Here is a 25,525-nt window from a genome sequence, read left to right on the forward strand (position 1 = left end):
GTAAGGGAATGTTCTCTCTTCCTCCTTTATCCATATACCTGCCCGCCTCCTCCTTGCTCTCAAATTTCTCTATTCTTTATTTCTTAGGGATAGTAGACACTATTCTTGTTCTTTTTTCATTCACATGTCTGTTTATTCGTTTGCTCATTCATTCATTCATTCATTCATTCATTCAATATTTTGAATAACTGTTAAGTATCAAGCACTGTTCTAGTTGCTGCAGATACAAAGATGGGTAGCAGGACACCCCTGCCTTAGGGAATAGAGAATCAGAGAGACATAGAGCTCTGTCTTGTGAGCTGATGTTGAGGGAATTATGGGATACTACTGGAAGGATCGCACTGAAAATATGCCAAGCTAATCAGGACAAAGAGCAGCATCCTGGAAGAGGTGACATCTGTGGGCGGGACCTGGTCTGCATCTGATGGATAGGGAGGTGGCCATGTGAAGGAAAGCAAGGACTGAGTATTTAGTTATCTTTCATCTGTATTTCCAGATCTTTGGTACCTTTTCCATTTTATTTTATTTTTTAATATTTTATTTATTTATTCATGAGAGGCAGAGACATAGACAGAGGGAGAAGCAGGTTCCCTGCAGGGAGCCTGATGTGGGACTCGATCCCAGGACCCCGGGATCACGACTGGAGCTGAAGGCAGATGCTCAACCACTGAGCCACTGGGTGCCCCACCTTTTTTTCTTTTAAAGTAATAGAATGGTTAAGAGAAAGTTCAATAATATAAATAATTATCTTACCAACAAGGCAACAACTCAAGATGTCACTTTGCTTTAAATACAAAGTGGCGATTTGTAGTAAATTCTGGGGTTTTATTTTCATTTACATGCTAAACACATCGCTTCTGTTTTTGTTAACAATCATCACAACAAATAATAATAAAAGTCTGTAGGTTAAAGTTGTCCTGTTTTGTCAGCACAATACTGAGGAGACAAAATGGACCAGTTGCCTACCAAAGGACGTTCCTCTTCAGACTCATCATCCACTAGCTTGAAAATAATCTTTCTTGTATTTATTCTTTGCTTGGCCTTCCTTGAGAAATTTCCTTTAAACATTTTTTACCTTTTCTTAGAGAAAATGTTTAAAAACAGTTCATTTTTTTTAAAGCATTGTAATAATATTCCCGAAATAATAGGTGTGGAGTGTAAAGAGAAAGGGTTAACCGTTCAGAAGTGAACATTAAAAAGTAGTATTGTTTTCTGTTCCTTCTCCTTCCCCAGAGGCAACCGTTGGCAGCAACTTTAAGTGTGTCCCAGATCAGGGTTTCTCAGCCTCGCTCCTGCACCCCTGACATTTGGACTCAGATAACTCTGTGTTGCGGGGGGCGCTGTGCTATGTCTGGTAGGCTGTGTAGCAGCACCCCTGGGCCCCTACCCACTGGGTGCTCATAGCACCTCCCCCTCCACCCTAGCTGTGACAACCAAAAATACCTTCAGACATTGCTGGATGTCTCCTGGGGGCAAAATTGTCCCTGTTGAAAACGACTGTTCTTGATGTTTTAAAAATACACACATAAAATGCAAGAATCAATGGAAAAGTCAGAAATTATTGGGTATTTGGGGGGCGATTTGGAAAGGAAGAGAGAAAATAATTCTCAGAAAAGGGAGTTATGTGCTTAGGACAAGCAAGTCGAAAACACAGAAGGAACTTTTTTTTTTTTTTTTTTTGATAGGGAATGTCTGAATATCTACGTATGTGAAGCATTTTGTAAGTTCATCTTATTCCTCCATTTATTTATTTGTTTATTTATTCATTTATGATTTAGTTATTTATTCATGAGAGACACAGACTAAGAGAGAGGCAGAGACACAGGCAGAGGGAGAATCAGGCTCTTCCCAGGGAGCCCGATGCGGGACTCTATCCGAGATTCTGGGATCACAACCCGAGCCAAAGGCAAGCGCCCAACCGCCAAGCCATCTAGGCGTCCCTATTCCTCCTTTTAAAAACTGCACTATCATTGCCCAGTTACTGGGTACCTACTGTATCCCTGCAGAGAACATGAGTCCTTGATTGATAACACAAGGAAAGAAACTGCAAGGAGATGAAGGGAGCACGGTAGGGCAGTCAGTGGGAAGAGAATGCAACAGGGATTTCAAAGACACTGGCCCCAAAATGAAGGGGGACGGGGTGGGGGAGCCCCCAGCTGGTGGAGGCAGTGACAGTAATCCCACTGAGGAACTCTGATCTGCATTCCGGAGCTGGGCATTGAGATCAGTGGAGAGCTGATGGAGACCCAACATGATCTCAGGAGCCTGGCAAATCTGAATTCAAATCAGTGGAGGCTGAACCACAGAGTGCTTGCCTCTTAGGGATTGGGGTTGCTGCATCTGCAGAAATGCTACACTTTTCTTTACGTCCTTTACATTACTTCCTTTACATTCTTTACATTCTGGGTAGGCCTACCAGGTCACGGGTTAGAGTGTAGAGCTGGACCTGGGGCCACGGCCCATGCCCCCCTACTTGCTGTTTATTTCAGCTCGACCTCCTCCTCTCATGTCTGCCCATTTCAGTTTTCTACCTGGGGAGGACAGGAGGGACCTGACCACCTCAGACTGAAAAGATTGAGTCACAGTAAGTGCTCACTAATTGTTAGCTGTATTACCACTTGAGTGTTTCTCATTGGCTGTTGTGAGGCTTCCAGTTGGGGAGATACCCTGGCACATTGCCTGGCATACTGTAAGCATCCGATAAAGGCTAGCACCGGTGTAGCCTTGCTCTCTCTCTCTGTTCCTCTCTTTATGTCCCTCCTCCTCTTGGCTTTTCCTTCTTTTTTTTTTTCTTTTTTATCTTCTCTTTCCTTCTTTGCTACAAGCCTCAGAGCTCAGGAAAGAGAGAACTAACCCTAAGACCACGCGATTTATTTTTCTCACGCCCATTTCTGTTTTAATAATTATCATATTGACTCTGAATTTATTACACTACAAGAATGACTTTATGTGGAATCTCATGAATTTAAACATTAATGTAAGATAAATTAGTTTTAAATTGAATTCCTCGAATGCAATTGAATGTGTTTCCGTATGATGAATAAGGAATTTTCCAAATAAAATCTAAATCTCTGATGTTCCATTTTTGAGCAGGTGGAAGAAATATGTGGGGATATTTGATAAGGTTAAAATATGATTGCTCTGCAATAGATTAGGCATGCTATAAACTAACTTTTTAGTTTGGGGAGAAAGCAGTCTGGGGCCAGAGTTAAGTAGATAAAATGTGAAGATTTCTGTGGACATGTTTATTAAGTCTCTTAGTTACCTCCAATTTAACAACAGTTATAATAAGATAAAATACCCTTCTAAAGAGGACACTTTTTTTTTTACATTTTTAAATTAATCAACTCCCTTGTTAGAGGTTAATTAAAAACAAAACAAAACAAACAAACAAACAAACACCTAGCATCTGCTTTAATCCTATTTTCTCTAAAAGCCCTTCCTTTCAATATGATCTCCAAAGGCCTGAAAATGCTCTTCTCGAAAGCAGGCCAAAAAGCAAGTGGTCACAGATGAAGAAAGTAAATCCATTAAAGAAGAAATGGGAAAAACGTGTTCTGTCCCTTATCAGACCCAGAATTATCAGTGGATGAGAAGTGCTTATAGGGAAGGAAGAGAAGTTCTGCTCAGTTCATGGAGGCCTCTGTATGGTGACTTACTGGGTATTATTTGTCACGCTTCAGCAGGGTGATCTTTTCAAAGCCCAAATGTGACCAGGCCACTCCCCTGCTCTCCAAAGCCTACAAAATCAAGGTAAAACCCATGGCGCCTATAAGTATCAGAGCATCCTACTCCCAGCCTAGTCGTCTACCCCACTCCACCTCCCTCCTTATCCTTCACCTGCACTGAGAGCCCTTCTGCTCTCCAGGGGCCATCTCCCCTCCCAACAGAGGGCATTTGCATCCTCTGAACCCCCACCTGAATCTCCACCATCTCTGTCACCCTCACTTGGTAATTCTTCCCTAGCCTTTGGATCCCAGGTAAAATTCCATTACTTTAGGAGTGTTTGTTTTTAAACTCCGGCTATGTCAGACCCCACTATTTATTCCTCATAAAGCATTGAGTTCCTCTCCTGGGTGCTGATAATTTTACCTATAACTTTACATCTACTTCTCTAGTCAGTTTTGATTACTGCCTTTTTTTTTTTTTTTTTTAACCACTACACTATATGCATCAGAGGGGACAAATCTTGTCTGCTTTTTGCTCATCAATTCCTCCCTATTGTATAGTTTGATACTGGCCACTGTAGACCCATGTGAAAATAAGAGACTCTAAACCATGGTGATCTAAAGACCCAGCAGAGAAGTTGAGAAGGTGCATGGGACAGGTACCAGCAAGTAGTCTGGTTTGAGGAGGAAGGCCAGTGACTAACAGATGGGATCCTAGTACTATCCCTTGCTCCTTGTAGGGTCTTTATTTGTAATTGTCCAAGGTGAGAAGTTTCAAGAAACCAAAGAAAATGGTAGGTCTGCCATTTTGCCCAAAATGAGAAAGCATCTGAAAGGGAATTAATGGAGCGCCTGCATGGCTCAGTTGATTAAGCATCTGCCTTCAGCTCAGGTCATGATCCTGGGTCCTGGGATCAAGCCCCACATTGGGCTCCTTGCTCGACGGGGAACCTGCTTCTCCCTCTCCCTCTGCCTGCTGCTCCCCCTGCTTGTGCTCTCTCTCTGTCAAATAAATAAAATATTTTTAAAAAATGAAAGGGAATTAATGAAATGTAGTCAGGAAAAAAATTCATTGGGAAGTTCTACTTCTAGGAATTTAATCAACATGAATATATTGCAAAAGGGAGCAAGATTATATGAGGAAGTAAATTCATTGAAGTTAAACATCTATCAGTACATTGCTTGGGTACATTTTGGTTCACCCATAGAGTGAAACACAACCATCAAAAGAGTAAAATTAATTTATGGGTACTAATATGAAAATGTGTTAGTACTATCCGTTAATGAAAACAAGTATTTTCAAAACCGTATATATACTATAAATATATTTTCTTACAGAGTGTTATAGACATGAGTGTGTGAGAAGGGATTATGTGTGCCTTGTAATGTGTACAACAAGGACATTCTAAAATGACATACAACTGTTATTCCTTATTAGTTCCTCAAATAAAGGCTGATGAGGGGCAACTCCCACTCTTTATTTTCCAGTTGTTATATGCATTTTAATAGCTAACAAAGATGTAATAATACATTGATGAAGAAAAATGTCTCAGGAACTCTAGGAGGAAGATCCTAGAAATATAAGAAGCATGAAGCATCCTCTCTGCCAGTGGTTCTCAACTGAAATGATTTTGCCCCCGCCCCCCACCCCAGAACATTTGGGAATGTCTGGGGCATTTTGGTTTGTCACACTGGAGAGTACAGTGGGTGTTATCAGAATCTGATGGGTAGGGACCAGGAATTCTGCTAAACATCCTACAGTACATAGGACAGCCCTTCCAACAGATTTATCTCAGCCAGAAAGAATGTCAACAATACAGAGGATGAGAAACTCTGCTATCTGCTGGATCCCTGCTCTTCCTGTCCTGGTCTTTTTTGAAGGATGAGTTCCTTCATCATGATGGCAAGGGCTGGAAAGAATTACCAAGGTAAAATCTTCCATGACTGCAGAACACTCAGGCCACCCGTAAAAGCCATCAGGATGGCAGCTTTGCTACTTCCTTTGTTCCCAAGGGACAAAATTATCTTGGTGGAGAACCACTGGCATGGAAGATGCTTTTATGCTGCCTGTGTTTCTGGGGTCTTCCTCCCAGGGTTCCTGTGACATTTTTCTTCATTTTTGCTTCATTTTAGATGCCAGGTAATATTGGTAAGGCGGTGAGTTGTGGGTCCAGAGATACTTTAATTGTAGCTCCTAAAAAATTCTCCAAATGTAGCTCCTAAAAAACCATATAGCCTTCTGATTTACCTAAAACTTCCCCCAGTGCATCTCACCCTCTGCCTCTGGTCAAATTTATCTCAAAGTCTACCTTACAGTTATGCTGGGCAGATTCATAATGCTCCACTGTCACTGAGGTTCACTTTATTTGCAGTTGTCTTGCTCATTATTATTTCATTAGCATCGTTGGTGGTGGGAAATGAGAGAGGAGCCAGTACAGTTTAGTCTTACTTTAAATCTTGGGTTAGTTTCACTAGAATTTAAGTCTATTCTCAGCTCACCCAGGTCTTATGGTCCAAGATGTAAAAATTCACAAAGTTCCTTTTCTTAGACTCCATAGTTTCTTCCAGCGCCTTGCTGGATGATACATACTCTTGAGATTTTACGGAGTTAACGTATTTCAGTTCTATTACCTAAGCATAAAATAGAAATACCCTGAAACATATTTAACCATGTAATTATGCCCATGCAAACCCTCTAACCAAATGGCTATAATATACTTAGCCTAATATATTTCCCTTCTCAATTAGAGATTGATATAAGAGATTTCCCCTTCTGATCATTACATCCAGAGTGGGGTGAGCGTTTAATACAATTATCTGAGTAACTCAGGGAAATTATTTTTCACCCCGAGTCAGTGTTGTGGAGAGTGTCCTCATGGAGGAATGTTAAGCACTTTTTATACAAAGAGGATAACCAGCAACTCAGTTCCATTATTCATGACTTTTATCCCTTCTGTTCATCTCTTGGGTTTGAAAAGAGCTGGTTCTTTGGGCAATGTTTTCATTCCATTTCCACTTCTTTGGGAAGAAGGGACATTGGGTCTAACAAGACCCAGAACTTGGGGGATTTTTATAATCATCTAGAAGTGAATGCTGAGGGAGCATCATTTATGCAACGAAGGGAATAGGAGAAGCAAAGTCTTACTTCTAACGCTCCATAAGAGGGGGTGGAATAAAATAGCTGTTGTAAAAAACGGGAAGATTTTGCTAATATACAGAATAGTGTCACTAATTAAATAAGGCGCTTGGGAATTAATTGACAGCCTGCACTTAAGAATATAATTACGTAGTAATCAAGCATTTGTAGACAAAACTTAATGCTATTTATTATGTGAGGATAAAACTTTTTCCTGATATTTCAAAGCCAGGGATTTGACTTTGTTCCTAAATTCATCTCCAGAAATGAATATACTGTATTTGTGTGTGAGGAACCCAAGTGAATAAATAAGTAGGAGTTTCTGAAGGGAACAACACAGTGGGATTTATCTTGAAAAGAGCAATTGCAGACATATGTCATATGTCATTACCGGAGAGTTGGCGACAGTATTATTCATTATGTGGTTTCAGAGTGTTCTAAATTAGAGAAATGGATTATTGGAAGTGGATGATTTCCCCAGATTGCTACTTAATAGTGACTAAGGGGTCTGCATTACTCATATTTGCAATGAAAATGGTGCCAAAACCCAGCAGTGGTTGACTGAAATGAAATGTAAGGCCTATTGGGTATCATCTTGAGATGCTGCCTAATTTTATGCCTCTTGCTTAGTATAAATGTCCCGGGGTCTCAGAGGTTGGGGTGCTTGCAGCAACTGCAGATGGGAATGAAGGTTTCCAAGCTATTTACCTCTTTGTTTCTCCCGGCTTCCTTGCCGCCCTGTATGCACACTGCTGTAATTACTTTACCAACTAAAAATAAGATTCTCCATTTGCCCTTTTCCATCACTGGAAAGTGTCCACCTTTGCAGCTTTCTGCATGTGCTCCTACCGTTTTTAAGGTGCCAAGCTTCCATCTGAAATGAGCAGCCCAGGTGCAGCGTTCATTTGTTAATTCTTTAAATAGAGTCCCAATGAAGTGTCAAGTCCTGTACTAGACCCTGATTGTGGAGTGATAAGCAAACTAGTGTCCCTGCACCTCCATCCCCCCCACCCCAGGGCTTTCAATCTCATAGGGAGACAGATATTAAACACAAAGTCATACAAATCTGTGTGTAATTCCTGCTTCCCTGCTGCATGGCATCGCTTACCACTTACTCTAGATCAGCATGCTCCAGGCATACCAACCTTCTTTCTCTTACTTGAATATTCCAGGCCATTAGACACCACAGGGCCTTTGCACTCACCTCTCTCTTCCTGGAAAGCTCTTCCCCGGGGCTGCCTCCTACTTATCCTTCAAGTCTTATTTTAGGGCAGCCCCTGTGGCACAGCGGTTTAGCACCGCCTGCAGCCTAGGGCGTGATCCTGGAGACCCTGGATCCAGTCCCACCTCAGGCTCTCTGCATGGTGCCTGCTTCTCCCTCTGCCTGTGTCTCTGCCTTTCTCTCTTTCTCTCTCTCTCTCTCTCTCTGTCTCTATGAATAAATAAATAAAAAATCTTTAAAAAAAACTTATTTTAATGGACACCTTTCTTCACTCCTCAGTCTAGAATGGCACATCGTTCAGTTACTCTGCACCCATCACCCTGGTTATTTCCTTCACCGCACTGAGAAATCCACTGTTATCTTGCTAATTTACATATGTGTAGGCTGTCTCTCCCTCTAGGAGGTGTGCATCCTAAGGATAGGATTTTGTCTCTCTTTATGTTTTACCAACAGCACCTAGAATGGAGTGAGTGTTCAATAAACATTGGTTGTTGATGGACACAGCTGCCAGCCATCATAAGTGTGAGGGAAGGAAACACCAGATGCTGTGGAAAGTTATAGTGGGGAAGACCTAATTTCAAAGGAGGGTGTGGGGGAGCCCTCTGTGAAGGATTGATGTTTACATCGATGGCTGTGTTAGGATGGATAGGAGGAGAGAAGAAGAAGGAAGGGTGCAGACAGAAGCACAACCTGAGGAGGAAGGGAGCTTGGCAAGTTCAAGGGATTGACAGATGGGTCTGTCTGGAGCCCTGGGGGGTGAGGAAGCAGGGGTGCAAGAAGGTGTGGAGAGGTCAGCCTTGCAGGCTGCATGGGAATCTGGACACTGAGAAGCCACTGGAGGAATTTTAAAGATTTGGAGTGACATGACCCTACAACTATTTTAAGAGGATCCCTTTGGCTAACGTGAGCAGGCTAGTTTGGGAGAGGAAAAGGAAGGGATTCCTAGAGCTCAGAAACTGTGAATGAACCAATTGATGAGCAGGGAGTGGGCAGTAGAGGGCAATCTGTTCTTAATAGAAACCTTGATAAAAAGGGTTTCTGTTTGTTTGAGTAAGGGGAGAATGCTGCTCCCCCCCCTGCCCCCGTAATTCTTAATAATACCTAAAGTTGATCAAAAAAAAAAAATACCTAAAGTTGGGCATCCTCTTTTTTTTTGACCTAAGACTATCAGGGAAACATAATTTCGTATATCACTCAGGTATCCTTGCCTTCCAGAGTCATTCTTTGGGGGTCTTTTTGGTCTCTGTGTTCTTGTCCACCTGGAAGCCAAAGCTGATTTTGGTCAGTTGACTTCAAAGGCCGATTCTGTCATGTAAAGGTGGCTCTGTGTGCAAGTACTATGGACCAGCCTCCACAAACAGCAGTCTGCAGTAGGGCGTCCTTCTCTTTCCCTTTCTGAATTTCAGGTGTTCAAAGAAAACCATGATTCAGGCATGGACTACTCTGTATTTTATTCTTCATAATCAGGAGGGGTAGAGGTACTGCTCAAACGATACATGCTTCAGTGACCAACTCCCACATCTCAGTGGCTTCCTGCAATTCCGATGTGGGTCTTCTTCCCCAAAGTGGGTGTCCTTGATGGAGGGGCAGCTCTCCTCTCCTCTATGATGCAAGAACCCAGGCTTCCTCTGTTTGTGGCTCAGCCATCACGGCTGCCCAGGATGGAGAGGATCACAGGGACCAAGCCTAACATGAACAAAGAGTGGCGCCTCCACTTACGTTCTATGGGCCGAAAGCAGCCTCATGGCCACATCCAGTGGTAGTATGTGTGGGAAGGTTGGAAACTCAGTCTCTGTTCCTCTGGGAAAAAGAAACCTGCCCATGAACAGCTTGCCAAGCGCCACCACCCAGCACCGTCCGTGGAAATGTGAGAACCACAGATTCCTCTGTACAATTTATACTGATGTTGTGGCTGAACTACTTTACCTGGGAAAACATCACTGAGGATGTTAGGCATTTTTTTTTTCCTCGTTAATTCTGGAAAGAAAGAATTTATTCCACGGTTCTGGCTTCCCATCCGCTCTTTAGCATCTGCTTTATAAACAATGGAATAGTTAAGGATTTCAGCTCTGCGGCCGAATTAAGAGAAAGTAGACTTTGAAGTTAGGAACAAAAAACACACAGTAAAAGAAGCAACCAGAACCCCCATCGGGCGTTAACCTTGTTTTGCCACATCTCCCAGCAAACTCCTGATTTGTTTGAGGATTCTACTTGGCTCATTTCAGAGGTATCTTGACTCCTGTATCACTTTAACCTTCTTTTGTGTGAGCTAGCCTTGGGGTGTGACCGGAATGGCATCTCAGAACAGGAAGCTTTTGTAGGAAGTTAGATCAGCTTTCAAGATGGGCTTAAAGGATGTCTCTTCCATGAAGTGCTTCCAGATTTTCACCCTATTTCACCCTCTTCCAGATACATCAGATCGTTTCTTTCTCGTGTCCCTGGTTTATCCTGTGTGGCCCTTCCATGATAGCTCATCTGTTCCTGTACTGCTTCTTTCAGCTTGTCTTCCTAGTAAAAATATAGCTCCCATTTATTGCAAAGACATTCAGAAATAAGATTTTTAAGCAAGCGAGTGAAAGTCACAGGATTACACTATATACAGCCGCACAACCTGCTGTTCCGCACTGTCTGTGTTGTTAGACGGAGAGCATGTTGAAGGCAGTGCTATGTCTCTCTCGTGCCTTCATCCTTGAACCCCCACTGCTGAGCAGAGAGCCCGACAAAACAATACTAGAAGGATGGAGATATGGCTAGATGGATGGCTAGGTGACCCACTCTAGCTAGCTATTCACAGAGGAACCCCGCTACCTGCATGCTTTTTAGAGTGATTCTGGGGCCAAGGTAAGGATGAGTCGTAAGTGCTGTGTGTCAGTGAGCCTCCTCCAAAGCAGTGCTGAGATTAGAATTCCATAGTTGGCAAACAATTCAACGTGAAGTTCTTCAGGAAAGTTGGTTTTCTGAGTTTGAGTAATGGTAAAATCAGGTTAGGCTGCGCTAGCTAACATAGAGGCTCTCCATCTCAATGCTCTAACCCTTTTCTTTCTTTCTTTCTTTCTTTCTTTCTTTCTTTCTTTCTTTCTTTTTTTAAAAATTTTTTAAAGATTTTATTTATTTATTCATGAGAGACAAGAGAGAGTGGCGGAGACATAAGCAGAGAGAGAAGCAAGCTTCCTACAGGGAGCCCAATGTGGGACTCGATCCCATGACCCCAGGATCATGACCTGAGCCAAAGGCAAATGCTCACCACTGAGCCACCCAGGTGCCCCCAAAATAATAAATTGACAATAATATCATCTGTCAATAAAAATGATAAAGTATTACATATTCATCTTAGAAATATTTCACATTCAACATTAACTGACTCCTCAAAAAGTCTTCAAAGAATTGCGCAAAATTGCAGATATAAGACTTTGTGATTGAAGAAATTTTTGTGAGAAGATCATATGTTTAGAAAAATACAGAAATTTTAGTATATGACAGATAATTTGAGAGGAGAGGACCTATAAATCACATCACTGTAAAACTCAGATAAATATTTCCATTATTTATTGTTAACTTGGAGTGGCAATACTTCTCTAGGGAATTTTGGAAGTAAGGAAAATCATCTTTTTTTTCCCCTTATGATTACTGAGGAATGTCCTATATGGACTAGAGGGTAGGGCCACTAATATCCTTTAGGGCACAAAACCATCTTGTTCAATAAATATTTTTAACTTCTGGTTTTTATTTTTAATGTGGATTTTGGCACAATTTCTGATTCTGAGAGAATTCACCATGATATTTAATTTTTAATCTTTCTATTATTTGTGTTCTAACCCTTTCAAGCGTATCCCTTGCTCATGTCAGAGTGTGGCAGGTCTCTTCCATGAAGTGTCTCAGGATCCATGCTGCTTCCGTTTTGCCACTCCACGACCTGGACCGAATCTGCAGGGGCTGCAGAGTTGGAGGGCTGCTCTTGGGCCTTTAGCCATGGAGATGGCTCCCACTCCGAGGCCCCTGCCAGACCTAGTCATCTGGCCTCACCCAAATTCAAGTGACCAGAAATGCTAGGAGAACTAGATATGGATCTACACTGGTGACATCTTACAAAATAACCATGCCTTCGTGGCACTAACTCATTAGGAGATGGGTCAGACCATGAGCCCTGGGTTCAGACTGCCTGCATCTGAGCCTTCCCTGGGGATGATCTGTGTCACCTTGGGCAAGTCGCTTGATCTCTCCAAGTCTCACTTTTCTTGTTGAAATTGAGAATCCTAATGGTTTTAATTCAGTAATATGATGCAGATCATGAATGCGGGCTTTATGCAAGCTCCCTAGATACTAGTTACCTTTAAATGTTCACTAACACTTAAAATGATTATCATGATTACAGTCCTGTAGTGACACATTTGCCTTGCCCCTCAGGTGCGCTCAGTTAGGGACACACACATGCGCATACCTTGAAAGGGCCTACTGAAAGGTGCCACGCTCAGTTTCCCCAGGTGCTCCAGTCTGAAAATGGCACCCAAAAGCCACCTGCCAAGAAAGTGTTCATTACTGAATACCATGCAACATAGTGCACCCTGTTTTTTTTTTAAGGAAAAAAGGGGGGTGTTTGTAGCCATCATTTTCAAATGCAGCTGCCTAAATGACCGCACCGCATGCCACCGTTAACCCCAAGGACCTCGTCCCTGCAGAAAGGTTGATGAGGCTTTCTCTGCTGAGATGCTGCCCAACGTCCGCTGACTCAGTAAACACCCTGAAATTTAACATGCGTCTGCTGTCTGCCGAACAGCTCTGGGCACAAATAGGTTTCTTTTATTATGGACAGAAAGGCCAAGTGAAATTTTAATCAGACAGACAAGGAGGGTATCAGAGAACACTGAAATGCCAGCCCTGCTGGTATTTCCACGATATTGAACTTGTCTTTTTGGGGCCCTTTGTAGCTATTTCAATTAGCTCTGAGACACACAGCCTGTGTTTTTGCAAACTCTCTTCTTTTTAATTAAGCTGCTGTTCACCAGGATGTTAGGAGGCATACAGTTCTTCTTGTAATATGCAAACTATCAAAGAGAAAATTAAGCAGTTGAAACACTGGGATTTAAAAGGTGCATGGAAAAAAAAAAAAGGTGCTTGGTTATCTCCACCCAACGTAGTTGTAGTACCATTCTTGCTGGATAGTCTGGGCATTTTCGCCTCCTATCCTAGATTTCTTGGCCCTCAAATTGTATTATTTTACACATATGCTTTAACACATGGTGAGCCTGCTTTTTTTTTTTTCTTTTTAAATTATGTCAGACTTGGTATAAACCAAAGAACATGTATAACAAATATGGACATTGAGCATGGTGAAACAAAAACCCATGAATCTACCACCTGACTTAAAAAGTAAAACATTTATCGATACTATTGATTGAAATAGTTTGTCTCTTGGTGTGTTTATTTTTCATGAACTTAACCAAGCACCCTTTTGTCATTAGAAAGGCTAGAATAAAAGGAGGCATTTCTTTAAATGTTGTTGATCACGTGGAATACGTTGAAAGTGAATTCTAAAAATGAAAAGACAACTTCAGAGTGTGAGGAGCTGTAGTGTCGTCTCTGACATTGATTGATGATTGATTCATTCATTCACTCAGTGGTTCCTGAATTTATGGATTCCTATACTTGTTCTTCAATTCCTTCATTAACTATTGAGAACAGTCACAGTCTTCTTTAAAATATAATTAATATGATCATTATTAGAATGTTTAATTGTAGCATAATTATGACATCTTGACTGACCATGACACTGAAGTTCTCTTGAGAATTCCTTGTGAGAATAAAGGAGGACGTGAAATTTAGTTTGTGGACCGGTGTTTTCAGGAAGCAAAATTTCCTTTGATGTGTTAGACAGGGATCCACTTGAAATACTCCCATTCACGCTGGAGAGGGCCAAGAGGCAACTGCACTGTATTTTAATTTCTATCCTGTTTTCCAGGGCTTTCTTCTCCCTTTTATTTGCTTAAAGGTACAATCCTCATGGAGTATGCATGGAACTGTAGAGTCAGTAATTTCGTAGCTCTTGATGGTTTTCGGAGCTGTCTCACCTCGGGCTAATGAGGCAAGTCTTACCATGGGCGTCCTCTCCAGCAAGCTGTCCACCCACAGTTCCTTAGCTAATTTTACTCCCAAAACTCTCGCCAAGACTTTCTGTTACTGCTGAGTCTTGAGCAGTAAGGCATGCCATACCCTCTGGGGGAAGCAACGGGGGAGTATCAGGGCACCGAACCTTCCAGGGAGTGGATGGCATCCCACCTGCACATACCCAGGAAAGTGGAGCTTCAGTGTTCCTTTTCCAAGCCAGTGAACTTCACTGTCTTCATTCAAGTGTTCTTCCGGTGCAATTATTTTATTTTATTTTATTTAAAGATTTTATTTATTTATTCATGAGAGACAGAGAGGCAGAGACACAGGCAGAGGGAGAAGCAGGCTCCGTGCAGGGAGCCCGATGTGGGACTTGATCCCTGGACTCCAGGATCATGCCCTGGGCCAAAGGCAGGTGCCAAACCACTGAGCCACCCAGGGATCCCCTGGTGCAATTATTTTAGCATAAAAAAAGTTACAACTGAATGTTAGCTGTTTAAATAATCTCAGTTAGGAAATATCTAAGACATGGTATAGTTTCAGTGCCATGTCTGCTTCAGAAAATACTTAAAAGCATGGATCATTCTTATTTTTTTCTAATCAGAGAAGCAACACGTGCCCATCTTTGCAAGGACAAATACTTCCTGCATAGATGGAGGAAACTATTTCCTCTTCACTTAATCCAGCCACTTGGAGATTGTTCACTGGTTGGGACAACTTTGCTGACCGTATTCTATGTATGTGAGTATGTGCGTACGTGTGTAGAAAAGAAATTGAATCCTACATTTTTATTTTGCCCTTTTATTTTTTTTCAATTCTATTGAGATATAATTGACATACATCACTGTAGACATTTAAGATGTGCAGCATATTGATTTGACATACATATATTGCAAAATGATGACCCCAGTAAGTTGAATTAACTTCCATCATTTCATATAAATACAAAAAAAATTTTTTTTGAAACACATTCTAAGCAAATGATTTCAGGGTGAAGTTTTCTGGTAGAGTGGATGTCTCTTGGATTTAAATGATGAGCAAAAAATTGTTTCTCTTCCTCTTACAAAACTTTTGCTAAGTTTGCTACAAGTATTGCATGAACCAAGGGAGGGTGGGGGTTAGACAGAGTGGTTACAGTTGGTCTCATGGAAGAAGCAGTGGTTAGCTTTATTACTTTTAAATAATAAAGGTTTCCTGGTAGCCCCTCTTTCCATAGAGATAAATTAGGGGAGTTGGGATTGTATCCTTGACTCTTTTGCCTCACGCCCAGTAAGAAACAGAAGCAGGATCTGAACCTCGGGTTAGAGCCTTCCTGTACTGCTTGTTTTTTAATACCTCATAACCCTTGATTTATTTGCAGTTTCTAAGAATAAGAAAAAAAAACCCACCCATATTCTCATCTATACCATGAAAATCACAGATTTTGCTTGTATCATTAACAAAAGTTGGATCATTTTTTTGTCTATACTTTTTTTCCATTCATCTGCCCACTGCTCATGTGTTCTCTTCTCTCTCTCTTTCTCTCCATCATTTACTTTCTCTCTCTCACTCCTTCATCTAAGCCACCATTACCTCATCCCCATATGGCTGAGTGGCCTCTTCTTTTCGCCTACCTCTACCCTTGCCCTTAAGATCCATCCTCCCCATGGCTTCTAGAAGAATCTTCTTTTTAAAAAAAAATTTATGTATTTGAGAGAGAGAAAGAGAGAGAGAGAGAGAGAGGGAGAGAGAGAGAGAGAGAGAGAGAACAATCAGGGGACAGGAAGAGAAGGGGAGAGAGGGAGAAAGAAAATCTCAAGCAGACTCCCCACTGAGTGTGGAGCCCATTACAGAGCTCCATCCCAGGACCTTAGATCATGACCTGAGCTGAAATCAAGAGTCTGATGCTCAATTGACTGAGCCACCAAGGTGCTGCCAGAAGAATATTCTTATTTTTTTAAAGATTTTTAATGTATTTATTCATGAGAGAGAGAGAGACAGACAGACAGACAGACAGACAGATAGACAGGGAGAAGCAGGCTCCATGCAGGGAGTCTGACATGGGACTGGATCCCAGGTCTCCAGGATCACACTCTGGGCTGAAGGCGGTGCTAAACCACTGAGCCACCTGGGCTGCCGCAGAAGAATATTCTTAAATCAGACACTTCATCAGATCACTCTTTGGCTTACAACCCTTCAGTGGCTTCTCACTCTATTTGGTATAAATTCCAGAGACCTCATTTGGACTTCCCAGCTCCCATTTATCTAGCACAGCCCCTGCACATCATTCCCTGCCCCCCAGCTGCTATGCACGCTGGTCTTTTATCAGTCCTCAAATAAGGAATGTTCTTTAGTGTTTCAGAGATGTAGTACCTGGTCTTCACCCCCACTGGGATGAGCTCAGCCCATTTTCCAGGAATGTTCCCTTTCATTCTTTTTCTCTCACCTTAATTTCACATTCTCAAAGAGACTATTCCAAACCTTATCACTGAGGGTAGGCGCTCCTTCCTCAGGTATCCTTGATGTCAGGCAGTATCTGTGCCCTATATTGCTCACATCACAATTTGTAATTTGTGTCCTTCCATTTTGTCTGTCTTCTACTAAAATGCAAGCTCCATGAAGATAAAGTCTGTATGTTTCTTTATTTTATTTTTATTTTATTTATTTTTTATTTATTTATTTTTTTAAGTCTGTATGTTTCATTCTTATATTACACACATCACCTAGCTCAGTGCCTCCTGCATAGCTGGCTCTCAAGAACTACTTGTTGAACAGAGGAATGGGGAGGAAGAATGGGATGTGCATTGTTTCCGAGCTTCTGTGGCAGCTTTACCCCTTTGTAGGGGAATATGCCCAATGGTTCCAATTCTGTGTCATCAGCAAAGGTGGATGCTTTGCAGGTCTTGGCTCACTTAGCCAATAGAGGGTGGACATCAAACAGCAAGCTGTACTGCCTTAAAACGGCTTTTCCAGTCATGTCGAGGGACACTGGGAAACAAGAGACTGTATTGTGTTCCATGAGAAGATAGCTGGGTCAGAATCAGGGAGAGAAAAATAAGCCCCCAGCAAATGGAATATAAAACGTGTGACACACCAGGTGGGGGAAGAACCAAGGGAGCTGTTCTGAGAGCCGCCTCAGTGTAAGACTGGAGCTGTGATGTGGAAATGCTCAGAGACCTTTGCCCCTATGAATCATGTATCGGGGAAACAGTTGAGCATCTACAGACGTCAAATAACCAATAAAATTTCATGAATGGTAATGCTTGCCGGGATCCAGGAGAATAAGGCTGACCTTACAACATGATCCGCTAACAAAATTAGGTCATTTGTCTTTGATAGGAGATGGCCACTTCCTTATTTTTTATTTATTCATTTGTAAGTGGCTGCTTTAATAAGCCTGCATGATCTTGGATGGCATACTCATAAGTTCTAGTAAAGCCTGGAAGAAAATTACCAAGTGAAAGGCTGCCTTTAAATTACCCCCAGAAAAAAGAGGTGGTCTTTCAAGAGATGCAGTTCTACATATCTGTGGATCTGTGGAGCAATGCAATTTCCTTTTTTTTTTATTTATTTATTTATTTTTTATTTATTTTTTTTTTGTGTGGACTTGTAGCAGAAAAGGAGACGGTCTTCAGTCAAATGGCTGCAAAATAAGTTCATTCCTGCTTCTCTTGGTAAATGAAGTGTCTCTCCTTCGCAGAGCCTAGAAGTTTCTCTGCCTTTCCTTAATCAGCCCCTCACACGGTTGGCTCACCCACACCCATCCTGCAGCTGGTGAACATAGCATCTTAAACCTCCACTTCCAGGACCATAACATCAATCACCTATTATTGCATAGCAAGGGCAACATTTCACAGCATACCATTAACATGTATTTCTCATCCCTTTCTGGATTGGCTGGAGGTTGGCTGTCCCCGGTGGAGCTCAGCTGGGTGGTTCTGCTTCATGCTGGTGGGTCCAGCCCAACCTGGCTCCTCACTCTGTAGTGGATGGCTTGAGGCTGTTCTATATATGCTTATTCAGGAGCTCAGACCTGGGAAGTGGCCATCTGGAAGTGCTGCTTGGCTCTCCATCATCACCTCCCTGGTGACAGGGAGGCACAAAAGGATGAGTTGTTACCCTATCACTGCGGCCCATGTTTTATTGGTCAGAGCCAAGTCCCAGGGATGATGCAGAAGTCAAGATATAGGGGGCGCTATAGGAGGCTAGTGGGGGCCGCTGTAGAATGCCATGGCAAATGGCATGAGTACAGGGTTTGAAGAACTAGTGCCCATAATTCAGTCCACTGCAGTCTAACCACAGGAGGCTGATGTGGCTATTAGACAGCAGTGATTGCAGTTATTAGAGCACTCATCAAACTGAATGCTTACGTGTCTGTATTGTTTTAAAATAATCATGTATTACTACAGTAATTAAGCAAAACCTAATAACATAATTATACTGGGAAAATAATGAAGAAATCACGTTACTCCCCCAGACTTTCTAATGCCAGACGAACTGTAGTTGGTTGTAGTTTCTAAATGGAGTGACTTAGCAAGTGGTTAGCATTGTGGCAAACTGGGGAGCCCATGACCATTCAAAGAGAAGGACCTTTGCAGCTGAAGCTCTTTATGACCAAGTGGAAAAGTGGGCTCTGTGTGGCCAGAACTTCTAATTTGCCCAGAGAAGTCTGGCATCTATAATTTTCAGATATAACATTTCCAACTTTTAAATATTTGTCTTTTAGTACAAAATTTCATAAAACACTGTGTTGCCAACACAGAATAAAAATGTTCTAGTCAATCTTAGGCTGAAAGCATAGCTGCTATTTTCAACACTATTGATCACATCTGTTTAAATAGCTGATAGATAGAGAGATAGCTTGGCTCATAAAATAGGGAGAGAGAAGCTCCCCAGAGTGGAATAGCATGTGACAAAGTAAATAAAAGGAAGTAGAAGACCAAAGGAGAAGGACCTCAGTCCCCAGCATTTGAAGAGAAAATTCTGGACTCAGAGAAAGAGAAGGTCAAAAGTCAATGTCAGAGACCATGATCTGAATTCACTGATCACATTTCCTTGTGTACGAAAGTGACCAGAAAACAATAGGATGGCAAGGAAATGTCAAAGACTTTCTCATCCTGGAGGAACGCCTGGGTGGCTCAGCAGTTGAGCATCTGCCTTTGGCTCAGGGTGTGATCCTGAGGTTCTGAGATTGAGTCCCCCATTGGGCTCCCTGCATGGAGCCTGCTTCTCCCTCTGCCTGTTTCTCTGCCTTTCTCATGAATAAATAAATAAAATCTTTAATAAAAGAAACTTTCTCACCCTGGCTAACTCTACCTTGGCGTGTACACACGTTTTAGGCAGTGTGGCTCTCGAAGCATGTTTCACACCCACCATTAGCCCGGCTTCTGCCCTCCTGAACCTGCAGATTTAGAGAAAACTGAACAGCTGTCCTCACATGAGACCCTCCCCAGATTCCTTATTCAGACAGAACAAGACTGAATAGGATTCCTTTCAGACAGAACCTCCTCCAGAGAATGAAACCAAGGAATTAAGAAGCTTGCTAAAAATTCCTGAATAAAAATAAAATAAAAAATAATAACCAAGTATCGGAGATGTTTGTTGATAGTACTGAGCTTCAACACTGAAGAATTCTTTTCTGGGGCACCTTAAAGTTAACTCCTATGCTAGTCTGCTCATTGACAGGAATTATGTTCATTTTTAAGAGGAATAGATTCTGACAAAAGAGGGAAAAGTAATATCTTCATGCATTATGCAGAATGAAATGCATCTCCTCCATGACTGAATGTCTAGATCCCGTGAGTCCTTAAAATCCAGTTCAAATGCCATTACCTCCAAGAAGCCACCCCGATTTCCCCCAGAGAAAGTCTTCTCCCTCTTTTCTCCGCCCATGTTTTCTTGTTTTTATTTGAGCCCTGTCTTCTAATTCTCTTTGCCTTGCATTACAATTATTTGTGTGTCTCCAATCGGATAGGAAGTTTATTTAGGTTAGAAACCTCAGGCTTTTATCTTTGAACTCTGCACACTCTATTGATTTTAGTAGGTGAACATAAGTGACAAATGGTATTTTTTCCCCTCAACTGAATAGAGAAATCCCCCTTCTACCTTTTTCATAATATTCACTTTCTAATCTAGGCTAGTCGAAATGGGCCCTTAAGCATTTAGCTCCTGAAATTCTGAGTTCCCTCAGCCTTCCCTTCCATTCATTCCATGGTTGTTCTTGAAGTTTTTTTAGATGCCAAGGACTAAGTTGGAGCCTGTTGATGTCTTGTGAATGAAGCAGAACTAGTTCCTGTCTCGGGCTTAACATCTGGTGTGAAATTTTAAACAAGTAGATAGTTTCTTATATGCTTACAAATGGTGGCAGTTTTGGTGAAAGAATAAAACTGGACGCCCCACAAAAGAAAATAAAGGGGGGGGTTTTGGGAGAAAACCTACTTAGACAAGGCAATCCTGGAGGACTTCTCTAATGAGGTGATGGGTAAGCTAAGAGCTAAAGTATGACAAGGAGACAGACAACCTGTGAAGACCAGGGTAGGAGGACTACAAACAAAAGGAACTATACATGGTGTCTCCCAAAGGAAAAGACCTGGTTGAGTAGGGAACTTGAGAGGAGGCCAGGCCACATGAGGGGAAAGAAGGGAGAGGGAGATGGAGGAATGAGCAGGACCAGATCGACACCCACGCAGCTGAAGTACCTCACATTCATTGACTCTTCCTTACCAGTCTTGACAAATCCAGACTCTTCTTTCCATGCTTTCCATGAGCTTCCTTACTCCTGATGTTACTAGTTTGCACCACTTCTACACTCTCTCATTCTGACTTGCTTTATAGATGGCTACACACAGATACAAATCCATCTGTAAAAAAAACAGCAACCACACCAAATTCTGGCAAGGACCACTCATGCATTGCTGGTGGGAATTTAAAATGCTACAGCTATCCTGGAAGATACTTTGCCGTTTTCTTGTAAAACTAAACATGTAGCTATCACACAACTCAGCAGTTCTGCTCTGGGGCCTTTATCCCACACAAAAACCTGTACACAAATGTTCATAGCAGCTTTATTTGTAATGACCCCAAATTAGAAGCAACCCAGACGTCCTTCGGTGGGTGAATGGTTGAATAAGCTTTGGTAGGTCCACACCATGGAATACTACTCAGTGGTAAAAAGGAATCAGGCACTAACGCACACAACTTGGATAAAACTCCAAGGAATTATGCTGAGTGAGAAAAAACTGATCCTGAAAAGTTGCATAATATGATTCCATTTATATAACATTCTTGAAATGGTAAAATTATGACAATGGGGAGCAGACGAGAAGTGACCCGAAGTCAGGAATGAAGGGAATAGTAGGGTCAGGATAAGGTGAACTCTATAAAGGATCCTTGAGTTGATGGACTATTCTATGTCTTGACTGTATCAAAGTCACTGTCTTGGCCATGATGCTGCCCCACAGTTTTGCAAGCTGTGACCACTGGGGCAGTTAGGTTAGGCGTACATGATAGCTCTCTGTATTCTTTCATAAAACTACATATGCATCGGCAATTATCTTAAAATAATTTTTTAAAAGATTTTTTATGTATTTATGAGATACAGAGAGAGAGTGAGAGAGAGAGGCAGAGACATAGCCAGAAGGAGAAGCAGGTTCCCTGCAAGGAGCCCGAAGTGGGACTCGATCCTGGATCCTGGGCCGAAGGCAGACGCTCAACTGCTGAGCCACCCAGGTATCACAAAATTAAAAGTTTAATTTAAAATTTGAAACTCTAGAAGGGGGACTTGACTCTCCTTTGGCTCTCTGGGGTTTTTTGTTTGGAGGGGGCCAGGATAAGTGGATTAGTTTTCCAAGGGCTGCTGTAACTAATTACAATAGACTTGGTGGCTTAGAACAACAGAGATTTATTCTCTCACAGTGCCAGTGGCCAGAGGTTTAAAATCAACATCACTGGGCTGAAATCAAGGTGTCTTGGCAGGGCTGTGCTCTCTCTGAAAGCTCTAGGGGAATGTGTTCCTTGCCTTGTTAGCTTCTGGTGGCTGCCCACTGTCCTTGACTGGTGACTTCATGACTCCCATCTCTGTCTCTGGGGTCACACTGTTCCCTTTTGTGTGTATGTTTGCCCCTGTCTTATAAGGACACTTGAGAATAGGTGTAGGATCATCTGGATAATCCTGTCTCAAAATACTTAGTCACCTCTACAAAGAATAATCTTTTTCCTTGTAAGATATCATTTATAATTCCAGAGTTTAGGACATGATATCTTTGGGCAACTGATACTCAACCTACTACGATCAGTGTGAGAATGGCCTTGCAAGTAGAGAATAAATCCATGTGTTGGGGACTAGCTGTCCACATGAGGTACATGCTGGGAACAGTGCTGATAGATGACATCAGGAGGCTGTGTGAGAAGATGATATCATGTGTAGCCCCTCCCACTGGAGGAAGGGAAACCTCTGGTCCCAGCTGGCTTATTTCCAGGTGACCCAGGGAAAGCCTATGTGGCCATCCCTCAGACAACTCTGCCCCTCTCCCCATTTGCATCACTTAATGATTCTGTGAACTTGGGAAAATTGCTTAACTTCTTTGAGCCTCAGTTTGCTCTTTTGCAAAAGGAGAATAATACCAGGGTTTTGTGGGTATTGGTGATCATGCATATAAAGTTCTTATCATAGCAACTGGCAAATAATAAGTGCCAAATAAATGTTGGCTGTGATTACTACATTATTGTTGATATTAAGATGATGATGATCATGATGATGATCATGATGATCATGATATAACCATGCATGTTGTAGGCATACCTTAGGCATTGGCCACATCAAACTGAATTTTAACTCAGAGAGAGGATAGTTACCGATGTCATTTCTGCTGCCCTTCCTCTAACCATCGGACTTCCTGATTTAAAAGGCAAATTGTCGGGGGATCCCTGGGTGGCACAGCGGTTTAGCGCCTGCCTTTGGCACAGGGCGCGATCCTGGAGACCTGGGATCGAATCCCACATCGGGCTCCCGGAGCATGGAGCCTGCTTCTCCCTCTGCCTGTGTCTCTGCCTCTCTCTCTCTCTCTCTCTCTCTGACTATCATGAATAAATAAATAAATAAAAATAATAAAAGGCAAATTGTCAGGGCTCACTTGGCTAAGCATCTGACACTTCATTTTGCCCTAGATTGTGATCTCAAGATTGTGAAACTGAGCCCTGCATCAGGCTCCAAACTCTGGGGGAGTTTGTTTGAGATTCTCTCTCTCTCTTTCTCTCTGTCCCTCTCCTCTCTCTTTCCCTCTCAAATAAATAAATGAAAGGCAAATTGTCCCGATGGAGGATGGTAGCTACAATATGATCCTTTGAGGTCAGTCCCTACCTGCTTGATAATCTGACAGTGGTGGATACTCTCAGAATTTGGGTTATGAATGGTTGAGGGGTGAAAGCAAATGGGTGCCTCATCACGCTACATGAAGCAGTTTGATGAAATTAATTTGCATGGCCAGTAGCAAATGTGCTTGGTCTACAGAGGCTAATTTGGGAACCTGTGGCAATTTATTGCCCTCGTTGGATTTTTTTTTTTTTTTTAATCAGGAGACACGTCACTGAGATGATATGTCTTGTGTATAGAGAGAAGCTGCACCTTGACCTCACTTGAAGAAACCACCATGGGGTTAGTTTCCTCTCCAACAGATGACTGGCATTACAATGTGGTGACAAATGATCAGTAGTGTAAATGGTTAATATACCCAGGGCCAAGATCCATATGATTTATGCAAATAATTAGCTCTTCCCGGGCAGTGGCCTGCATGTCTAGGTAACTTTTATTTTTTCAGACAGTCATCTCCGTAATGAGCTATTAGTCTGCAGGCCAGAAAGAAAGAAAGGGAGAAAGAAGGAAAGACCTCAGGCAGTTAAGTCTTTGTTCCTTCCAGAAATCCTCATTTATTTGAAGCCAAATGTGATAATGTTTCCTTTTACAAAACTCCGTTGCTCTGTACTGTAAAAGCAACTCAAAGTATGAGGGTCTGACTTTTATTTGTCTCGGTAATGGTTTCTGGGGTTTAGACAGAGCTTGCATTTCATCTTATTCATCTTCACTGGGTTCCATTAACACAAGGAGAGACATATACCATTAGCGCCATTTTCTAGTTAGGGATTGTAAAGAGAGATGCGGATCGATATGCCTGTATTAGGCAGGAGTCTGTGGGTACAAATGCCAGAACCTGTATAGGGGAAAAGGGTTAATTAGTAAATGGCTTACATAAATAAGGAATATCTTATATAAATATGGTAATATCTGGGATCCAAATCATTGGAAATGCAATGGCATATCCAGACCTCTAACACCATGAGAAATAGAAGATTTAGCAAAATTAGGATTCCCTCTTACCTTCTCCTGGGTCAGTTTCCCTGTTTTACCTGGACATTAGCATCTCTTAAACCTCACTTCTCACCTCCATGCTGTCAGAGAGAACTGACTTTCTTTTCTTCATTCTGGTTCATCCATGACAGAGGAAGATCCTGATCTGTGAGATTAGAATCTGGACTAACCCATGGTGGCTAAAAATAGGGTTGTTCTGTAGTCAAAAGGGGAAGAGCAGCTCCTGGAAGGAGAGAGGGATGATTCTCCCAAGGAGGGAAGGATCCTGTATAGGCAAAACATTGGATTCCCCTGGAATATTGTAAGTTCCATGAGGGTGGTAACTATGCCTGTCTTGTTTAAGATGCTATCCCCTGTCTCCAACTCAGAGCCTGGCACAATGATAAGCACACAGAGAATATGCGTGGGAGGGAAGGCGAGACAGGGAAGGGGGTCAAAATTCTAGTCTATGGATCTGAGACAGCCAAGCCAGAGTAAGCAAGATTTTTCAGCAGGCAATCACACAAGACAAAAATAAGAGATCTTTAAATCTGGAGAGACATCTCAATGATGGAAATTTAGATTGCATTTCCTACATTGTTTGGAGCCCTTTGATTGACTAGCTCTAGGGAATTCTATGCTTTACCTTTAGAGGATATTGAGTGATCAGTGAATTCCCTCCCTCTCTCTCTCTCCTTCTCTTTTTCCTTTCTCACTCCCTCCCTCCTCTCCTTCCTTCCTTTCTTCTCTCCGCCTTCCCTCCCTCCCTTCCTCCCTTTCTTCTTCCTTTCCCCAAATGCTTTGGGAACCAACTACTTTACCAGCTGCCAGAAACAATCCAATGATCAGGATAGCCCCCTCCTCCTCAGATCTTTTTTAAATAGCTCTTTTATTGTTGAGTATGATGAGATAGGAGTTTTATTCCCAATTAATATTATTTTGAAACCATCTCTGAATTCTAAATAACTCTGGCGATTATAGACCATATCCCCTTGGAGCCACTGTTTGAGGTTACAGTGCTATTGGCTGGGCCATTGTGCTTTCTACCCAGCATATCAAGGTCATGTTTGCCTCCC

General features: G+C 42.1%; 1 protein-coding gene across 18 annotated transcripts in view; it reads left to right on the plus strand.

Moving 5' to 3' along the window:
• The window catches only part of RBFOX1 (RNA binding fox-1 homolog 1), a 2,042,337-nt gene that overhangs the window by 1,277,315 nt on the left and 739,497 nt on the right, over positions 1–25,525 (plus strand). The window lies entirely within an intron of this gene.

This window comes from Canis aureus, chromosome 8 (genome assembly GCF_053574225.1).
Source record: "Canis aureus isolate CA01 chromosome 8, VMU_Caureus_v.1.0, whole genome shotgun sequence".
NCBI lineage: Eukaryota > Metazoa > Chordata > Mammalia > Carnivora > Canidae > Canis > Canis aureus.